The 12,536-nt window shown below is 40.4% G+C and overlaps 1 protein-coding gene across 1 annotated transcript in view; it reads right to left on the bottom strand.

The window, feature by feature from the left end:
• scat (VPS54 subunit of GARP complex scat) overlaps positions 1-12,536 on the bottom strand; it is a 414,636-nt gene that overhangs the window by 366,400 nt on the left and 35,700 nt on the right. The window lies entirely within an intron of this gene.

The raw sequence follows: 12,536 nt of genomic DNA on the forward strand, positions 1-12,536 counted from the left end.
TCAACAAGGCATGATTGCTGGTGCAAGGTGGGACCATCTCTAAAACATCGTGTCTAGTGAGCTGTACCCATCATACCACTGTACAAAGTGTTCCAGTAATAGCAGACAAAACAAAAAAACTAGCTTACACAAAATCTGTAGTGTGAAACTGATGGTAGATGAACAACTGAAGTGGCTCATATGAACTAATGGAAAGGTAAGTAGCACAAATGACTGAAGGGTATACAATGTGGGACAGTCCAGAGCACACCACAACAGATTCTCCATGGAGGATCAGAGTAGACAGTCAACTCAGTAACCTCTGCACTTCTGGGTCGCCTGATATCCTCCAACACCACAGTTCGATAGCAAATGACTGGAAGGTGTGATGGTTGAACAACTCAATTTTATTCTGTATCATGCTGACGACAAGAGATGACAAACCCAAAGTGAATGGTGTGAACAGTACAGAATGGTAGCACTGTTCTGGGTTGTGGAATATTTTGCTGGATACCCTCAGTCTTCTCATATATGTGCAAGAACATCTGATGGTGGAGATCTATCACACCATCATTGCTGGTCAAGTACACATCCAGGTTCCCGAATGATGGTTTTTCACAGTTTCACAGTCAACTGGTGAAATACCACCACTTTGCTTATTGGAGGCTTGAAGTGGTGAAACCCATGTTTAGTCTCTAGAGCAAAGTTTCCAGCACCCCCCCTCCCCCCATACTTCTCCTTCAACCCATGCACGGTACTAAGTACTATAGGTTTTGATACCTTTCGTGTTTGGGGTTTTCATAAAAAAAAAAAAAAACACATCAATCCAAGTCTGAACTATGAGAACTCCAACACCATGACCCCAACTTCCCTAAACTTTATTGTAGGCACAATACAATATGGCAGATGAAGTTATCCAAGAATACTCCACATTGATACTTGTCTCATCTGATGTCTGTGTAATGCCGCTTGTGACTTCATATGACTAGTTTTCTAGTTCCATGGTCCAAAGAGGAGAGATCAGCAGCAAAGCAAACGACGTTTGGTATTCACTGATTTTATATGGAACTTGTAACAGCAGGTCTACCAAGAAAACTTATGCTGTGAAGCTCTGGATGGACAGTGGATACACTCAGGGATACTTTTGTGAACATCTGGAGTTTGAATACATTTCTGAATGATGTCATTTGATTAACTTTCAGCAGTTCCTTCTGGAATGAAAGATTCCTATCTGTGTTGTTTTTTTTTTAAACTTGTGTGTGTGCAACAAGCTGTTCGGTGAGCCCGTAAACAAGTATCATCTTTCATATTCTCATCCTTCAACCCATGCTCGGTACTAAGTACTGTAGGTTCTAATATCTTTCGTGTTTGGGGTTGATATAAAAAAAGAAGCTCCAGATCTCAAAGATGCACTTGTTGCTAGAATACATACAGTGTTGCACATGGACATGTTGCCACCTATCTGCAGATTTTCTTGTTTTTGACTATAATATAGCTGCTAATTTTTGACTTTTTTACTTTTTTTTTTTTTTTATGTGAACCCCAAACACGAGAGGTATTAGAACCTATAGTACTTAGTACCGTGCTTGGGTTGGAGGTTGAGAAGACGAAAGAAGATATTTGTTGACATTGGACTTGAACTTCTGTAGATTGTAATTTTCAGGAAATACGTATGAAGGAAGGTTGTTCCAGAAAACGGCAGTTGAATGAATAAATGAGGAAGATGAAAAGTTGGTTCTGTGGGTTTGAAGTTGAACAGTAAATGGATGTTGGCTGGTGGCGGCACGTGTTCGGACTGTTTTGAAAGAGAGAGCGGGAATTATAGAAGCCAATTCAGAAGAACAGTGCCCATGGAAATATCTGTAGAAGAGGCATGCAGCAGAAACAGTACGTCTATGAGAAAGCGAGTGGAGAGACTCTGTTAAAGATGAATCATTAATTAACCTAACTGCCCTCTTCTGAATGGAATCAAGAAGCCTGAGAGAGGTTTTGGGGGCACCACCCCAAATGTGGGAACAATAATCCATGGCAGGGCGGATTTGCGATTTATACAGAGTGAGCAGCTGTTTGGAAGAAAAGTAACGCTGAGAGCGAAAGAGAAAACCAAGTTTTTTAGATGCAGAGGAAGCAATATTTGTAATGTGCTTGTGCCAAGAGAGATTAGAAGTCAGGGTAATTCCCAAAAGAGATATATCCTTTTGCCTAGAAATTGGAGTGTCACTAAAGATAAGCATAGGAGCAGAAGAATCCTTTTTGCGAGATATAAGACAAGACTGAGTTTTAGAAGGGTTGAAATCAACTAAGTTGTCTTTGCCCCACTGGAGAATTACCTGAAGATCGGCATTTAAGGAATTGGTAGCAGATTTTCGAGAAGTTGAAGCTGATTGAGCAGGGCAAGGTTTCTCAAAATGGAAAGTTGAATGCAATGTGCTATCATCGGCAAAACTATGGATAGGATTTCCAGTCAATGGAAGAAGGTCATTGATATACAAGAGGAAAAGAGTGGGGGAAAGAACTGAACCTTGGGGGACACCGGCATTAGTGGAGAAGTTAGAAGACAGAGAGCCATCTACCATCACCCTCAGTGAGCGATCAGAGAGAAAACTGGATAACCAATTACTAAAAACAGTTGGCAAACCATAAGATGGAAGCTTGTTTAGAAGACCTTTATGCCAAACACGATCGAAAGCCTTTGAGATGTCAAGAGCAACTACTTGGGTTTCACCGAACCTTTCCATTGAAGTAGTCCATAAATGGGTAACATAAGCCAGAATATCACCAGTGGATCGACACTGACGGAATCCATACTGGCGATCGTTGATCAGACGGAAGGTTTCTAAGTAGTTTAAGAGATGGCGGTTAATTGATTTCTCCATTACTTTAGAAAGAGTAGAAGTAATTGCAATGGGACGATAATTGGATGGGAGGGATTTGTCACCCTTTTTAGGAACTGGCTGGATATGAGCAAATTTCCAAGCAGAAGGAAAAACACCTTTGGAATAAGAAAGTGAAAAAAGGCGGCAAAGAATAGGAGTAAGTTCAGGAGCACAGATTTTGAGAACAAGTGGAGAAATACCATCAGGACCTGGAGCTTTCTTAGCATCAAGATTCATCAAAATCCTTCTGATATCCTTTTGACGGAAGACCACAGGAGGCATTGAATGGACCGTGTTGGGAATGGTGGGAGGTGTTTTACCAAGATCATTAATACATGAGCTGGAAGAAAAATGGGATGCTAGCAGGTCAGCTTTATCCTTGGCTGAAGTGACAACAGAACCATCTGGTTTGGACAGAGGTGGAAGCAGAGATGGGCAAAAGTTGCGGCCAATAGCTTTGGCAAGAGACCAGAATGCTCGGCTACCATTAGGGCAAGAAGCAAGTTTTCTACTCTTAGCCTGTTCAAACTCTAGTTTGGACTGATTAATAACTGCTTTACAATTGTTGCGAGCTTTGGTGTAGGCAGAAAATGAAACTGAAGAATTAGAAACAAGCCAATTACGATATGCAACATTCTTCTCTTGAACAGCCTTAGCACATTTATTGGAAAACCAAGGTTTAGATAAAGGACGAGATTTTAAAGTGGAGTGTGGGATAAAGGATTCCATTCCTGCAAGAATAGTTTCACTGACACGATCTGAGCAAACGTTGACATCAGGAGTTTTGAAACAGTAATCCGACCAAGGAAAAGAAGAAAAGAAGTCTCGCAGGTCATCCCATTTTGCATTCTTGTAATGCCAAACAACACGAGGTTGGGAATAGCCACGAGATAAAGGTTCCATTGGAGAAGAGACAATCACCAAGTTGTGGTCTGAAGTGCCTAAAGGACCTCTCACTTCGACCGTGTACTTAGAAGGGTTGTTTGTGAGAAAAAGATCGAGCGTATTGGCTGTATGATTCGGATTGTCCGGTATTCTTGTAGGTAAATGAACAATCTGTGCTAGGTCATTAGTAATTGCAAAAGCCTCAGCATCTCGACCTGCTGGGTCGGTGTGACTAGAGAACGGAAGCCAGCTGGAGTTGTGAACATTAAAATCACCAAGGAAAATTACCTCACTGTTAGGAAAGTTGGACTGGAGAAAGTCAAGTTGCAACGAGAGGAAGTCAAAGAGCTCCAAGTGATTAGTGGAGTTTGGGGAACGGTAGAGACAACAGATGAATTTGACACAATGAGGTAGAGAGATTTTAAGCCAGAGAAGATCAAAGAGAGGAGATTCCAAATTGGCAAGTCTCTGACAGGGAATATCAGAACGGACATATGCACAAGTACCACCTTTGAGGCGAAAGGAATCGTACAGCGAATAATTTGGGCATCTGAGATGAGCAGTAGTTGAATCAACCGATAACTGAGATTCTGTCAGAAAAAGTACATGGGGTTTGGCAGACTGCAAGTGGAAATGGACATCATTGAGATTAGATTTGAGACCACGTATATTTGTGAAATGAATTAGGAAATCCTTGGGAGGTTTAGATCTTTTCGCAGATAAGCTTGTTCTATTAGTTTGGCAATTCATGGTGTATTCAATAGTAAGAAAAAGTGGGTGGGACATGCTGTATGAAGTAATGAAATTTTTGGATATGGCGTACATGTGGTAAGAATATACCCAGATCCTTGACATAACGTGGCCTCGACAATGCTCCCCGCATACACACTACTCGGACTCCCTCCAGTCACTATCTGGCAGAGTAGAGGTAGCAAGATTATACACTAGCTGATCCGGAAGCCTCCTAGAGAGTTACCAATAGGTTCGGTCCGGTGTACTAACTAGCGGCCGGCCTGCGAAAACCGTTTTAGAGCTGTACCCTCGAAATGTAAGGAATATTGGATCTCGCCACGACGTTCATCATAACCTCAAAAGTCATCAATCATACTGCATGATGGAAGAGATAGGGAAGGGTTGACCGGAACTTAGCTCTAGAGACTAAACATGGGTTCCACCACTTCAAGCCTCCAATAAGCAAAGTGGTGGTATTTCACCGGTTGATGAGAGTCATCTACCACCTAGTATTGCCTGGTAACATAGAGGGGCGGCATTCCTCCATGTGGTGTGGGCGCCACACCTCGACCCCTGCTTACGTTGGTTCACACCTGGGTGGTCACCCACCATGTGCTTATGCATGGAGGTTATATCCAGGATTACTAACAGTCCCACCATCGTGAAGGTGCAAGCAGAGGATTTGGCTGTCACAGACCGTCCGGACTTCGCCGAAATTGGGTCCACTTGACTTGAGTGTCACCCGAATATCAGTTCCATCAGCGTTTTAGACTCCCAGGTAGCAAGTACAGCTTGTCTGGCATATCTGAGAGAATGTCTGTGACAACCTCAAGGACCAACTGCTTTTGTATCAGGCTAACTGTAAGCAAAAGGTCATTGTTGTTATTTGGTTTTTAGGAGCATTAGCAACTAAGGCCATATTGCTCCGGGGATATGCAGTGGTCATTTCCTCACCTTTCCACATCCTCCATATTTGGTAGTCACAGGCTCGAACCCCGATCTAATCAAGAAGTGTGTGTGTGCTACGCATTGCTGCTCCTGCCCACCTGGCTACAGAGGTGCTGTAAGCAGAAGGAAAACAGGACATTTTAAGGACAGAACAGGTAGAAAACAGCATTGTCCCCAAAAAACAGCTCTTCAAAGAAGAGGAAGGAAGTAGAAGATATTTTAAAGTTCACAGAAACAGAAATTGCAGTGTAAACTTTAACAAAAACTTTTCTCAAGTCATCACCAGAAAAGAAGATCTAGATTGTCATTCTTTTTTCTCACAAGGCTGAATAACTTCTCACACTCAGCACTTCTACGAGTTACTATGTTAAAATGCCAAGCATGACTTTGGATATTGCATTATACAGTCATCCCCTGCTGATCAATATTAATTAGTTCCATCAAATGTCATTGATTAATGAAATGTCAATTAACAAACTTAGAGGGGTGGAAGAAACTTCAAACATTTAAAATCATTTTCTATTCATTTATTTTTATTTTTATTTATTCTTCTACCTACAGACAATTTTTTAAAATACATACAATTAAATTAAAATTACCAGACCATATGCATATTTAATTAATGATGATAGCATCTTCTTCTTGGTTTTTGTGTTCACCAGAACTTTTTTTTTTTTTTTTATGAAAACCCCAAACATGAGAGGTATTAAAACCTACAGTACTCAGTATCATGCTTGGGTTGAGGTGGAGAAGACAAAAGAAGATATTTGTTGACATTAGACTTGAACTTCTGTAGACTGTAATTTTCAGGAAATACATATGAAGGAAGGTTGTTCCAGAAAACTGGCAGTTGAATGAATAAACGAGGAAGATGAAAAACTGGTTCTGTGAGTTTGAAGTTGAACAGTAAATAGATGTTGGCTGGTGGCGACACATGTTCAGACTCTTTTGAAAGAGAGACCGGGAATTATAGAAGCCAATTCAGAAGAACAGTGCCCATGTGAGTATCTAGAAAAGGGATGTAGCAGAAACAGTACGTCTCTGAGAGAGAGAGAGAGAGAGAGAGAGAGTGCTACAGATGAGTCATTAATTAGCCTAACTGCCATCTTCTGAATGGAATCTAGAAGACAGAGAGGTTTTGGGGGCACTGCACCAGATGTGGGAACAATATTCAATGTTAGGGCAGATTTGCGATTTGTACAGAGTGAACAGCTGTTTGGAAGAAAAGTAATGCCGAGAGCAAAAGAGAAAACCAAGTTTTTTAGATGCAGAGGAAGCAATATTTGTAATGTGCTTGTGCCAAGAGAGATTAGAAGTCAGGGTAATCTTCAAAAGCGATATATCATCTTGCCTAGAAATCGGAGTGTCACCAAAGATAAGCATAGGAGCAGCCTTCACCTTCACATTTGGAGGTGAAGAAACATGCCTTTTCTTGATGATGTCCAAAGATCATTGTTTAGCTGCCTTCCTCTTTGCATTGAAAATTTCTTTATAATATCTCATGATGTTATCCAAATCTCTTATCACTTTTGAACTCCTTCCAACTAAAGGGTTAAAATCTCCCATTATAAAACATTCTGATTTTCTGACCCACTATTTCTCTGTACAGTTGCTCATTGTACTCATTAGGCCTATAACACACACTCCTACTCTTATTTCAGGCAAGTTATTGAAGATCCTGTGTGTTCAGTTCTTGGTCGTGTAATATAAGTTCTTGAACATTCATTAAAAACCAAGCTGCCTTGTAGGAGAGTATTATAGGCCTAATGTCTCCGATGAGTACAATGAACAACTGTACAGGAAATAGTGGGTCAGAAAATCAGAATGTCTTATAATGAGAGATTTTAACTTTCCAAATATTGACTGGACCTTGTGGACTGGTCACTCGCACATTAGCAAGATTTTTGTGGATTATTGACTGTTTTAGACAGCAGCATGTTAGAACAACAACAGAGGGAGTAACACTCTTGGTGTTTATTATAAGCAGTGATTATTCATGCATTAGGAATCTGGAGATAAAGGAACCACAAGGAAGCAGTAATCACATTGTATAGATGTGGGATTTTACTTAAAGCTGTGACTACCATCAAGAATAAAAGGAAGGGTTTTTGCTTTCTTAAAGGAAACTAAAGTGGTTTCAGACAATTTTTTTAAATCTATACAGTGGGATCAACCGATTATGTTACCAAGCAAATTCTACATGGAATGCATTCAATGATATACTGCAACTCCACAGCTTACGTAATACTCGACTCACAGAAATTCGACTTTACGTAAGTTTTTGTCTGCTGTTGTGAACTTAAAAAAATAGTGGAAACGTATTTTGCCTCCCGTAGGAATAAATGGAGGTACTGTGAAAATATTGTAATGCGAACCCAATAACACATTATGATGATGAATAGAAACGGGCTAAGGGCAGAGCCCTGGTGTAAGCTGATGTTAACAGTGAAGGCATCGCTAAACTCCAGCTGCACTACGTACTCTGGTACATATCCTGGATAGGCTTGACATAGGTCTCAGGAACACACCTCTTCCTCAGACACTTCCACAGAAGACTCCTAGGTACTCTGTCATAAGCCTTTTCTAGGTTTATGAAGGCTAAGTGGAGAGCTTGTTCTTTCTCCCTACACTTCTCTTTTGCAGGACCCATGCTATAAATATTCCATCTGTAGTGCTTCTTCCCTTCGTAAAGCCAAGCTGGTTCTTGGTAATCTGGTCTTGCAGTTTAACTCTGTCTTCTTTCGACAATCCTCTCTGCCCACTTCATTGTCTGGCTCATTAGTTTGATAGGTCTATAGTTGTTGCAGTTATATATGTTTCCTTTCCTTGTTTTATAGTGGTGCTATAAGACTCTCCCTCCAAGCATCTGGTATCTTGGCTTCTCTCATTATTTTATTCATTAGCCTTGTCATAAATGAGACTCCTCTCTGTCCTAACCCCTTGAAAGTTTTAATGGGTATCATGTCAGGCCCTGCTGCCTTTCCTGACTTCATACTATGCATGCTAGCAAAACTTCTTCCTCCTTTATATCTTCAATGTCCTCATCATGGCCGTCTAGCTCCTGTTCTTCTCCAGTGACTGTTTCACTATTCATGATCCCTTCAAAAAACTCTTTCCATCTTCTGTTTTCATAAGAACCTCACCAGTCTGATCTTTTACTACTCTTATCACTCTTATATCCTACTGTTTGTTGAACCAGGTTCTGGAAATCTTGAATATCTTCAATTCCCCTTCCTTAGTGTTCATACTATTAGACCATCCTTCCACAGCTCTGTCCCTGTCCCTTTAGCTACTGCCTGTTTAGCTTATCTTTTCTTTTCCTTGTACCTATTCTTGTTTGCATCAGTTTTGTCTCTCTGCCATTCTTTAAAAGCTGTCTTCTTGTCCTTCAATGCCTCCTGAACCTCTTCACTCCGCCACCACGTTTCTCTCTCTCTCTCTCTCTCTCTACATCCTTTGGTCTTCCGTATAATTTCTTCTCCTCCCTTCATAATCTCTATCTGAGCCTTGTTCCATATTTGGTCCACAGTCATCAGGTTTGGATCCTTCTCGATTTCTTTATAAGCCTGTAGGAACTGCTCCTGCAGTCTTAGTTTAGGCTCATGTTCTTGTAGCCTAAACCATTTTATGCACTCTTCAAACTTTTTGTGAAAGCCTTGGCAAGTTCCTTCAATAGTGAGATCACATACCAGGAGTCTGTGTTTATTGAATAAGTTTTGTCCTGGGATGACTTTGCAGTCTTGACACCATTTCTTATTTTTGGCTCTCAAAATCATGTAGTCAACCTGAGTACTATGCCCACCATTATGGTAGTAATAAGGTGTTGGTCTCTCTTCTTGTACTGAGTATTAGCTATCCACAATCCATGAGCCACAGCCATCTCAGGATTCTTTCTCCATCTGCATTGCGCTCGCCTCATCAAAGCTGCCATGGACTCCATGGTAGCCTTGGATTCTCTGGCCTACATGTCCATTGAGGTCTGCTCCAATGATTATTCCTTCCTTGTCAAGAGTGCTGTTGATCACCTCATCCAGGTTAGTTAGCTGGAAATATTTATTGCAATAATAATAATACAATTTGATATATTACAATATTTCCCTTCACAGCCACAAGGTTAACAGTAATAGTCAAATATGTAAGAGAAAGAACATTAATAAATTAAACATATGAAAATACATATGTGGACGAATAAAAAGGAATACAGCTCAAAACTCAAGGTATGATACATTTATATACACCACAATGTACAAAGGATATTTAGATGGAAAACTGAAGAGTTAGTAAGCCATCTTCATGTCATATGGTAGTGCTGGCTTCTGGCATTAAGGCAAGGTTCAAGGAGAAGAATCAGGGACAGGGAAATACAATTTAGGGATATGGCATCTGTATTCCCTGTCACAAGCAAACTTATTAAGGTCAGCATCCAAAGACTGTGCATATGAGAGTAGATGAAAGGGCAGAAAACTGTCAGATAGATGGAGATGGCTGAGATGTGGGCATAGAGTTGGAGTCGCCCTGAGAGATTGTCCAAGAGCACAGGTCCTAGAATGATGGTGTCAAAATCTTACCAGTGATCATTTTGACAGTCGTAGTAAGGCATTTCATCCTAATCAGCGTGGCAAGCCTGTGAACTTTTATCAAACTGGCCATTTCAGTTGTCCTTAGCTGTGGAAGAAGTTTATGTTTGTTTATGGCCCATTTTAAGAGCCAAAAGTGGTCGAATTGTGCTAGGGGCAACGGTTCCTCATAAAAGGCATCACATCCTGCCTGTGGGGCATAAGTGCTAATGATATTCAGCACACATTTGTTAATCAATAACAGTTTAATTTTAATTAGCCGGTCACTTTTCCTACACGCTTGCACTACTGCATCCTTTAGGTTATCTTCAACCACAACTCCCACTCCATTCCTCCTGCTCTGATCCATAGTATATTAATTTGTAGCCCTCAGCTAGTTCTTTACTCCTCATCCCTCTCCATTTTGTTTCCTGGAAACACAATACGTTGATTTTCCTTTTCTTCATAACTTCCACAAGTTACATTCCTTTCCTGGTCATTGTTCCAACATTAATCGATCCCATTCTGAACTTTGTCCTCTTATATTTGGTCTTTCTGTTATCCTTCATTTTTGCCCTTGATTATTTCTCACTGCAGTGCACAACTTACAGCGTATGCCCTAGCCCTCATACTATGCCTTTGTTGTCGTTCCTCCATGTTGAATATGTCTAGCCGAATTTACAAGCTGGCTGGCCAGGCCTGATGCTCTTAGTTATATTTTGGTGTTTCCTTCACCTACACCTAGTGGACAGCCTTCCCGGGCTATTGAACTCCACTGTCTAAGTTTGCAGATGATACAAAGATGGTTAATGGCAGTAATCAAGGTAAGCTACTGAAACAAGATCTAGAAAAACGAGGCAAACAAGTTCAGAAATCACAACTGAAGTGTAATATTAACAAATGTAAGGTACTGCATATGAGAAGCAATAATACCAGATTAACGTACCAACTTGGTGTTTGTTTGTTGTTTGGTTTTTAGGAGCATTAGCAACTAAGGCCATATTGCTCAGGGAAATGCGGTGGTCATTCCTTGACCTTTCCGCATCCTCTGTATTTGGTGGTGACGGGCTCGAACCCCGGTCTAATCAAGAAGCGTGTGCTACGCACTGCTGCGCCTTCCCACCTGGCTACGGAGGCACCTACCAACTTGGTGATAACACACTGAAGGTAGCAGAAAACAAAAAAAAAAAGACTGGGGGGAAGGATTGTGCAGTCAGGTATGAAATTCTCTAAGCAGTGCACACCAGCTGCCAGGACAGCTCATGGGGTTTTGTCATGTTACATAGGAATTTTGCTAGAAGGGATAAGGAGGTTAAGGCATGTTAAGGTCTCATCTTGAATTTGTATACAAATCTGGAAGCCTCATTGAAGGATGTGAATCTGTTGCAACAGGTACAGAGAAGAGTAAAAAGTGAGGAGAGCAAAGGAGGTTCCAAGAAAGATTTCAGTTCAGCAAATTACAGTGACTGGAAACTGAGCATCCTGCAAGGAGATCTGATTAGTGTTTAAGACTGAATGGACGCTAACTGTTGACAGTATCTTTACTCTAGCTCAGACAACACATGTAAAGGGACACAAATTTAAACTGAGGAAGGATGGTAGCAGGATAGATGTGTGTAAATTTGCTTTCAGCCAGAGGGTAGATTACTGTTGGAATAAATTTACATCTGGTGTTGTGGAAGTGGGTAGATTGAATAAATTTAATGAGGAATTAGGCAAATTATTAGAGGGGATAGACAAGCAAGTGGTAAGGGAAGTCTTTTTATTTTGGCAGATGGGATGCTGTAAAAGCTTTCTTCTGTACATCATTTTCCAATACTAATACTAAGTGCAGTCTTACAAATTCCTTATACGGTTAGATTATGACCTCCCTATCTCTAATAGTAAATATTGATAAATCATCAAAAGGACACAATTGGTCCTTTCAATGATTTATCAACATTAATACTGCACCTAACCCTTTCAAGAGGGTAACTTATTTTAGGGTTATACCAAAATGTAAGACCATTCATTGTGCAACATTAAAACATATCTGCCACTCTTCTGGCCATCAATGTTGCCAATTCAATCTTTTTCTGAAACACTATCTCAATCTTGATATCACATGCAAATTTTAACATTTGTCTTTTATCCCTTTATCTTTAAAAAAAAAACAAACACTGGTCCCAGCACCAAATCTCTGAGGTAATCCCTTAGCCAATCTGAAGAGTAACCATTAATTATTTTCTACAACCAGCTAAGGAGTGACTGTCAAAATAGCTAATCAAGTTAATTAAACAAGATTTTCCCTTTACACGCTGCACTTCCTTTAATATTTATAATTAGCATTTCTATCTATATGATATAGATATAGTGATAGATATAGATATTAGATTGAGTGCCATGCTCCTGCATGGCACTCAATCTCATCACCTCAATGATTTTCCTTACTACTTAAGTCAGACTGATCAGTCAACCCAATTCCCTGTTAGAATTATGCCTTTATGATACTAGATGGCACTCCTATCCAAAGAATCTCCCCTGAGTCCAGTGACACCTTTATAACTAAACTTAATGGTTT

Source organism: Mastigoproctus giganteus, chromosome 6 (genome assembly GCF_048544385.1).
Source record: "Mastigoproctus giganteus isolate SK-2022 chromosome 6, ASM4854438v1, whole genome shotgun sequence".
Lineage (NCBI taxonomy): Eukaryota > Metazoa > Arthropoda > Arachnida > Uropygi > Thelyphonidae > Mastigoproctus > Mastigoproctus giganteus.